Source organism: Eulemur rufifrons, chromosome 4, assembly GCF_041146395.1.
Source record: "Eulemur rufifrons isolate Redbay chromosome 4, OSU_ERuf_1, whole genome shotgun sequence".
Taxonomy (NCBI): Eukaryota; Metazoa; Chordata; class Mammalia; order Primates; family Lemuridae; genus Eulemur; species Eulemur rufifrons.
The window spans coordinates 46,322,184-46,332,218 of NC_090986.1; positions in this window are offsets into that span (position 1 = coordinate 46,322,184).

The window sequence follows — 10,035 nt, forward strand, 5'->3', positions numbered from 1 at the left end:
ATTTCAGAAAAATGATGCCATCATATCCATAAAATGATTAGGTAGCATCACTGATTATTTTAAAATTGTTGTTAAAAATATGTAACACAAAATTTACCACATTAACTATTTTCAAGTGTACAGTTCAGTTGTGTTAAGCATATTCACATGGTTGTGTAGTCTCCAGAACTTTTTCAACTCACAAAGTGGAAATTCTATAGCCATTAAACAACAAATTCCCATCCTCGTCTCCCTCCAGCCTCTGGAAACCAACATTCTACTTTCTGTTTCTATGAATTTGACTCCTGTCTATACCACATATAACTGGAATCATAAGGTATCTGTCTTTTTGTGATTCCCATATTTAAATAGCATAATGCCTCAAGGGTCATCTGTGTTGTAGTATGTGACAGAGTGTCCTTTTTTAAGGATGAATAAAATTCCACTATATGTGTATACTATATTTTGTTTATCCATTCATCTATTCATGGGCCCTGGGTTGCTTCCACCTCTTGACTTTTGTAAATAGTACTACTATGAATATCTGTATGCAAATATCTCTTCAAAATCCTTAATTCTTTTGGATATATATACCCAAATGTAGAATTGCTGTATCATATGGTAATTCAAATTCCTTTTTTTTTTTTTAAGGGACTTCTGTTTCCATAGTGGCTGAGCCATTTTACGTTCCCTCCAACCATGTACAAGAATTACAATTTTCCCACCTCTTTGTCAAAACTAATTGTGGTTTTTTTTCTGAATGTAGTCATCCTAATAAATATAAGATGATAGATAACCACGTTGTGATTTTGATTTCCATTTCCCTGTTCATTAGTAATGTTAAGCATCTTTTAATATGCTTGCTGGAGATTTGTATATCATCTTTTTTTTAAAAAAATGGACTGTATATTTAGAGCAGTTTTAGATTCACAGCAAAACTGAGCAGAAGGTGCAAAGATTTCTCATATAGTTTCTACCCCCCCCCAAACACACAGCTATTGACTATTGAGGTTCCATACTAGAGTGGTACAATGGTTACAATTAATGAAAGTACACTGACACATCACTGTCACCCAATCCATAATCTACAGCACATAAAGTTTCACTCTTGATGTTGTACATTCTATGGGTTTTGAGGAATATATAATGACATGTATCATACATTTTCACTGCCCTAAAAATCCTCTGTGCTCTGCCTATTCATCCCTCTCTCTCTCCTAAGTCTTGGCAACCACTGATCTTCTTTATTTTATTTTATTTTATTTTGAAGAAATTTCCATTACAGCCATTTGTCCATTTATAATTGAGTTATTTTTGAGGGAGTTGTTATTGTTATTGAATTGTAAGAGTTTTTTGTATATTCTAGATATTAACCCCTTATCAGATGTATAATTTGCAAAGATTTTCTCCCATTCTCTATGTTTTTTTTTACTCTGTTGATTGTGTCTTTTGATGCAAGTATCATTGACTTTGAGAATTAACGCCATTGATGCATCTTCTGCTTTTCTCTCTTTATTTATCCATGAAGTTCAAAGAATTAAGTACGGTGTTTGATACAGAAGGTACAGTTTCATTATGAAGTGATTAGGAATAAAGAGCCCTATCTTCTACATAGACAATTAGTGATTATTTTTAAAATACTATTCACAGTAGACTGTCTTTATTATTTATATTGGCTAAACACTACTTCTACATGAACATTTAATTCATTCAGGAGCGGTACATATACTTTTAATGAGATTACTCTGGAGACCAAATTCAGAATTTGGCATGTATATTTTAAAAACCTTCAAGTCTAATCGTGATTTCTGCATTGCTTCATAGTATCAAACGCTATAGTCTTAAATAATAGTTCAATGGGCACCGTATATGGAATTGTTTTAGTTTTACTGCATCACTGTTGTATTTTAGGATCATAGTGAATTATGCTAATAATCACATTTTATTTTTGACTTGGCCATTAAAAACGTTCTCCCCAAACTTAAGTCCTAGTCAACCATTATGAACTAAATGTTTGTGTCCTTCCAAATTCATATGTTAAAGCCCTAACTGCCAGTGTAGCTATATTTGGAGATGAGACCTCTAAGGAAAGAATTACAATGAAATGAGATCATAACTGAGGAGTTCTGATCTAATAGAATTAGAGTCCTTATAAGAGAGACTCCAGGGACCTCATTTCCTCTCTCTCTCTCTCCCCTGGCATGCACTCAGAAGAAAGGCCATGTGAAGACAAAGTGGACATCTATGTAGGAAGAGAGCCCTTGACGGAAATTCAATCCCGCAGGACCTTGGTCTGGAACTTCCAGCCGCCAGAATTGTGGGAAATAAATTTCTGTTGTTTAAGCCACTCAGCCTATGTTATTTTGTTATGGCAGCCTCAGCAGACTAATACAATCATCAAATGTTCAGAACCTCATAGTATTTATTGTACACGCTAATGAAAACACATTCTTTCTTTCTGACCACCCTAGATTTTTGTCTGCACTTGTTTTCTGAAGTCTAAGGAGAATAAACCATAATTGTGATTTAAAGTCAATTGGATACATTTCAAATGGAAAAATACTCTTAAATTGTATCAGAAAGCCATATGGAAACATATGTAGTTTCCAAGAACAATCCCAAAAGTAAAACAAACCAATACATAAATAAAAGGCTAGGCTATCAAGAGAAATGAATCCATACAGAAAAGTGGTCATAATATTAATATCAGAATACATAAACATTATGAAACAGAAAAAAGAAAGCCAATGTAATGATTATTACAATTTTTGTGTTGTTGTTGTTTACAAGTTCATCTTCTTGGTGTGCCCAGGAGAACATATAACTCTTGATAGGCATCCTATCTGCCTTTTTTGCAGGTCTATCCTATTTCACAAAATAATATCCTGAGGAAACTGTGCAGACTAAATAGCTGAGTGGACATGTCTTTGACAAAATAACTAGATTTTTTTAAAAATGTGAGACTTTGTAAAAATTAGCATTGATTTTAGAATATATCAATTTGTAGCTTATAAAAGGTTTTTTTTTATTCTGAGCATTTATGGTACATTTAAGCAATAAGATCAAAAATAAAATTTTAATAATAGATGCAAAAAACCTTGAGTTGCACATGCAAAATTCATGAGCAATTATTGTGCAAAAATAATATGCATATCATCAATGAAAACAGAATGCATACATTCAGTATACTGTCAAAATGATATTGCAAATAAGGGGAAAAAAGTGATATTTGCTGGGATAAACTTTTAAACCTTCCACAAGAATTAAAACATGAATATTATAACATAATTTATACTACAATAAACTTCATATTCATTGAAAAATCAATGTTTAAAATAGAAAAATTGAGTGCAGTGGCTTGTGCCTGTAATCCCAGTTGCTCCAAAATCTGAGGTGGAAGGATGGCTTGAACTAAGGCATTTGAGACCAGCCCATCTCTAAAGAAAAAAAGAAAAACAACAGTTGTTAAAAATCAACAAACTGGTTTGGACAAAAATATAAATTTTCCAAGAAAGCAAATAAGAGTAAGAAAAAGATGTCTGCAAATATAAAAAAAAAAGTTGTGATAATATATAATATGTATAGATAACAATAGAGTGTATTACTTAGGTTTGATTAATGGATTATCGTATTTATCTTCTTATTCAGACTTATTTTGGATAAAAGGTATGCTTAGTGCCTACCTTACAAACATTTACTAAAATTTCTGAGCCCTCATTTTCCATCTGCTAAATTTAGGAATTTTTGTTTAAGAAAGGGGATGCCCTCTAAAGTTTTACTCCATAATAGGTAACTCTTGTCCTAAAATTGGAAAAGGAAACAAAACTAAAATCTATTCATAATTAGGGAAACTTCACAAATAGACTTTGTTTATAATAATAATATCCAAAATACAAAACATTTAATCACATCAACTATAAAAAATAAGGTATAACAATAGAAATAATTAAAAAATATTTTTACTCAATTAGAAAACAGGTAATTTGTGATGGCAAATATATATTTAAAAAGTTATACTTATTGTTTATTGTGACATTATTAATTGATAAAATGAAAATACTATGAAAGCCTTTTCAGTAAAAAATTAATTTATAAGTATTAAAAGTATTTAAAAAGATGATTCTACCTTTATGAAGAAATTAATGTCATATTCTCATGTTTTGTCTCAGGTGACTACTTTGGATTTCATCCTATAGAGAATGAGAGACAAATTTCTTATGTATCTATAAACTCACTTAATCCCTTTTTGCAGCCCTAGTTTCTATGACTCCATCCCTAACTTATGGATAGATTCTGTCACTGCCCTTTTCACCGCAGACTCCTGACATCATTGTCTTTTTCATGCTATTTACTCAATCCCTCTCTAATATATGCTAATATATGCCCCATCTAATATATGCTAAGTGTCTGCTAGACTTCAAATTTTTGTCAATTAACATTGAATATGCTGAGTTCATCTATTTATCTAGCTATAATCTATCTACCTATTGAAAAATATTCTGCTTTACAAGATCCAGGTCACATCCATCTAGCCCAATATAAAAATTCTCATATCTTCCTTAAACATTTTGTATATTTTCAGAGGGTTTATATTTTCAAGAACACTTTAAATTTAATTTCTACTTTCACTGGGTCAGTTTTGTTTTCAAACGTCTGTAATATATCCCCTATGCTCTCCTTCTTTGTACAATTTCTTTAAAAGCACTTCTGTGTGCAAAGCACTGTGAACTGTCCTAGGGTACAGAAGTCAGCATGCCAAAGAGATCTCTGGCAATAACTTTTTGCAAAGTAAGTTATTTCATTGTTGATACCAGTTTCCAGAAATGCAATCTGCTGAAGAAACTATAGAACATGTACATATATTACACATATATAACATATATGTATACATACTGCATGTACAGTCTAATTTCAAAAAATAAAATAGGATGTAAATATGTATAACATATGTTATGTATATATGTATACATATGTGTGCATGTATACATGTTTATGGATAGCATATATGCATGCATATGTATAACATATATGCATACATATGTTATATATGCATAATAATATATATGTATAATATACATATTCACATCCCATTTAATTTAATTTTTTTATATTAGACTAATTATACTCTAAATTTCAAACCAAAGTTTTGGTTAGCATTTGTTTGTGCAATTATATGATGAAATTCAGATGACACAAAGTTTGAAACTATCCCTGATTCTTCTTCTCAGAGCTACTCTACAATAGCTTTTATGGACTTTTTGCCTAACAAAAATTTCTCTTACGATTTAGAAATGGCTACAATTGTTCCTTATGTTAAAATCACTATGGTGACTACCATGGAAATAGAAATCACCTAGTTCAAGATGAAATGAAGCTGTGCTCACATAAATTTGATTTGGGCAATGAGAAATTGAGGACAAGTATATACGTTCTTCCTTGAGCAAAGTCAGCCCTGTCTGCATAAGTGTTTTTCACTATTTTCATGATCCTTGCAGCTGTTCTATGACATAGGGAGAATGATATCATTGTGCCACTTTACTGAAAAGGAAACTATTCACAAATGCCACATGCTAAATGAGTTCTGGGCCTTATTGAAAATCCCACTACAACTCCAATCCAGTATTCTTGAAACTTGACGGTGCCAACTGATAACTCAGCTACATTCTCTAAGCATCGGCTTTCAGATGAAATTTCTGCCTAAGACAGGGAATTCACTATTTGACTCTTTAATTAATAAGGCCTATCTAAATATAAAAAGCATAGAAAATAGCATCAATGTGGCTAGTTTTTTTTTTTTTCAACTATATTGCTCAGGTGTTCTTTTGTTATTACATTGATATCTCTGAGAACAACTTATTTTTATTACTAGCACTATGAAAAGTTAAAGTATGCTGCATATTTTCAATTTTAATGATGTCTATTAATGGTAATACAGATAAATAATATAGTTCAATTTTTTTAAGTATATAATCATTTCTAGACTTTCAAACATGTGGTACTAAGTTTTTGCCTATTGTGCTTGTAGGTAAATTCACCTTAAAAAAAATAAAATGTAATCAATTTTACAGTTCAAATAAAATCAAAGAAAAGATACTTGTGAGTTTCTCCTGGATACTAGATTGATTAAGAATAGAAGCATTAGTGCAATCAAGAGATACCACTTATCCAAAGAGTCCAAGAAGTTTAAATTATTAATTGAATCATATATGGTTTAAAGAAATAAGAAAATTAATTTAAAAACTAAAAATTTGCTACTCAGCTAAAACCTATGATAAAATAACTCTAAAAATACTCACATTTAAATATAAACTAAAATATAATATTAAATTTCCTATAATCTTATATTTGTAGATTGAAATGTTTCTATGTAAAAACTTTGAAGATTTTGTATCTTTTGGGAATAATTCTTTTAAACATATCCATGTCACTCATTAAATACTTTGCATAGTATTTTCAATATTTGAAAAGAGATAAAATTGTAGTACAAATAATAAGAGAAACAAGAATCAACATTAATATTCTAGGCAACTTTATTATTAATAATTTGTTCTCTACAATGATTTAACAGGACTTTTTCTTATAGATATTCTACTATTACTTTTTTGAAAGATTTTAAATACATTTCAAAGAGAAGAAAAATACTTAGAATTGTAAGTTGAGAAAATCAGAGGAAAATTTTTTATTTTCAACAGGGAGAATTAAGCTTATTATTTTTAATTTCTGTTTGTCCTTACAATTGCCATTGGTGTATTTTTTCCAGTTATTTATCTAAGCTTCAGGAGATTTGTTCTTTTTCCCTTTCTGTCTCTACTATGGCCAGGGTGAGACAAAAATCTAGGTCAGGGCTTTGCAACCTGGGGGCTGCAGGTTAAAGGCAGTCTCCTGCTTGTTATCTTAAGACCTATAAGATAAGAATGGTTTTCACATCTTTAAATGGTTGCAAAAATATAAAAAAATAATATTTTATGACAGATGAAAATTATGTGAAACTCCAATTCCTGTGTCTATAAAGCGTTATTTAAACATAGCCATGCCTACTCTTTTGCATAGTATTATCTGTGGCTACTTTTGAGCTACACCAGCAGAGTTGAAAAGTTGCAACAGAGACCATCATGGTCAAGAAAACCTAAAATATTTACTATATGACCCTTCACTGAAGAAGTTAGCTGACACCTAGTTTAGGTCCTTACTAATCAAAGTCCTAGGAGTTTGTTAAAATGCTAAAACTGGGGACTGACTCAGAGCTACTAAATGAGAGCCTCTTTTTTAACAAGATACACTAATGTGACTTGTTAGACTGCAAGGAACACTAATTTCAGTAATTATTTCTCTGCAAACTCTATTTTGTCTCTGGTTTTCTAAATTAAAACATCAAGTAGGGAGTTAGCAACCCTGCTTAGCTCTCATACTTAATCCGTGCACCTCAGAATCAGTTTTATGAGGAATAAAATTAATGTTTTTGTTCTCAACTGCTTGTCTCTTTATATTTTTTAATTGGTTTCAAAACCAGATGGGGAAGGAAGGCACTACTTATTGGATTTCTCCCAAACCCCATCAGAGAAGTCGTATTTAGCAAGGTGGAAAATGGGATATATGATAAGCAGGAAGTTACAAGTAAAAAAGCTAGAACTTTTAAAACTAGAGATGGTTTATCTTTAAGTGGCAGTAGGTAATAAAGCTGCTTTTCAGGATTTTTTTCTGCATTGTTCATGGTTGGCAGTAAAAAGAGAAGCCAAAGTACTCATTAAGCTCTATGTTTGATAGACTTTATACAGTAATTTTTAATAACAAATAAGAAACAAAATTGAGTAATAAATAAAGCAACAAAATTGAAATGAATTGAACATGGCCTGGAAAATCATGATGACAAGGAATAAGAAAATTCTGCTCTCTGTGAATCATGCATTGCTTACCTTTCTTTTTTTGTTTTGTAAAAGCCATTTGGAAAAAAATAATATTTTTGTAGAACAATGGTGATTATTATCTTCAAGTTTTATTTTTCTTTTTGCCAAGGCATGATGCAATCATTGACCATTGGGTTATTTAAACCTCTTCCTGGATGACATTCCATTACTTCCACACATGTGTGGAAGCTTTAGAAAAGATAACAACTTTCATTCCCTCTTCTTTTCCTCCCTCCCTCACTCTTTCCTTCCCTCTTTCCCCCTTCCTCCATCCTTCCAGGCTATTTAAGAACTGTCACTAATATGGCCCTCTTGTCTTGGCCAAAGTTAACTTGTTGTGTAGCAGATACTTACCCATAGTTGGGTCTATCATGAAACATATATATCATCAACTTGGATGATCCCACTTTGAATTATTTTACAGAGTTTTTTTTTTTTTTCCTTTCCATTAATACCAGAACCAATATTTCAGCAAAGAATATCTCTATCAGAGTATCAAGACTCACACAGCTGCTTAGAAGTCTTCTCATAACTGGATTTGGAATATGTTTGGTGCAAGAAATATAATTTCAAGAGTAGCTAACGTGGGTTCCCTGATTGTCTTACAGGGTTAATAGACACTGGGAGCAGACACAGAATGACTTTCCATAGTTGTTTAATAATTTTAGTCTCTCCAGATAAAGCCCAAACTCCATCAGACATTTATTTATGAATAGAAATAACACACCCATGCACATAATACATACCATTTAAACAGTCTCAAATTATCTGTGATAAGGATTCCTTTAAAAATCCAAACTACTGGAGATTAATACATTTGTAAAATATAATAAAAATATTATGCCAATGCCAATCCTTCAAAAGCTTCTAAATGTTTATTGCCTATGTCTGTACTTTACTTGTCAAAGACCTGTAACAAACAATTTATAGCGGACCATGCTTTTGAGTAGCACTGTCCTAATATCTTTATTCCCATGGAAAGTCACTGTATCTATTGGAATTCGATCATACAGAGAGGACCAATATAAAAGATAAAAGAAATGATAGGAGTATATTTCTATTTCACATAGGGTGTGCATGTCAGGGTTGGTGTGGCAACTCTGCTCACAGAGTCCCAGATACCCAGGCCCCCTTCCATGCCATTGCTGATACCCTTAGACTCTATCAGTTTGCCCAGTGGGGAAATTAGGGACTTCAGCACTTGCCATCATATCTAGAAAGACAGTAGGAGTGAGAAAAGACAAATAAAAGGACGAAAGCACCCAGGTCAGCTGTTTTTCGAAGAAATTCCAAGCAGCTGACACATGCCACTCTTTGTTTTTAATCCCATTAGCCAAAAGTGACTTTCATAGACACACCTAACTTTAAGAGATTATGTGAAATGTAATCTTTAATTACTTCAAAGACAGGAAGAAGAAATGGCAAGCCATACCTGCTACATTGAATAGATACAATTCAGTGTGTATAAGAGCCCCCAGCATTTATGCATTTGAATCATTATTTAAATTTCTATCAAAAATTATTTGTCCTTCAAAACTTTTAGAATAGTACACAAGTAACTTTTTGCCCCCCAGATTAGAATTACTGGAGCTCAGTTTCTGCTCATATTCTGTCCATTCCGAGAAATAAAATGTAGATTCAATTTTAGTGCAGCTCAGTGACTCTCTCCATTAGATATGAGTGATAAAGTGCATTTTATTGCCTCAGTGACTTTGACATCACTGGACAATCATTTCCCCAACAGTGTCATTTACTGAAGAGACAAAAGGAAGATACAATATTATCATTTTAACTTTGACAATAGCATAGACTTCTGGGATGGATTAACTACTGCCATGGCAAATTTTATGGTCACTTTCAATATTTCAGGTAGCACTTTTATAACATATGCCCTGTAAGGAACTAATACAAAAGTATAGTACTTAAATACACCTGCAGGACTTTTTTTCCTAATAAAACTTGTGCAGTCACATTGCCTAAAGTCATTATCAATGGAATTAACTAATCCATATGGTACTCTGTAAAGAACAGAATACTTATATTCTGAAATATGTGAAGATCAAAATTGTTGAACAAAAGAGATATTTAACTCTTTCGGATTTTTTTTTTTAAGCTCATCTAATCATTTTTGCTTTTTCTCTCGACACCTCTC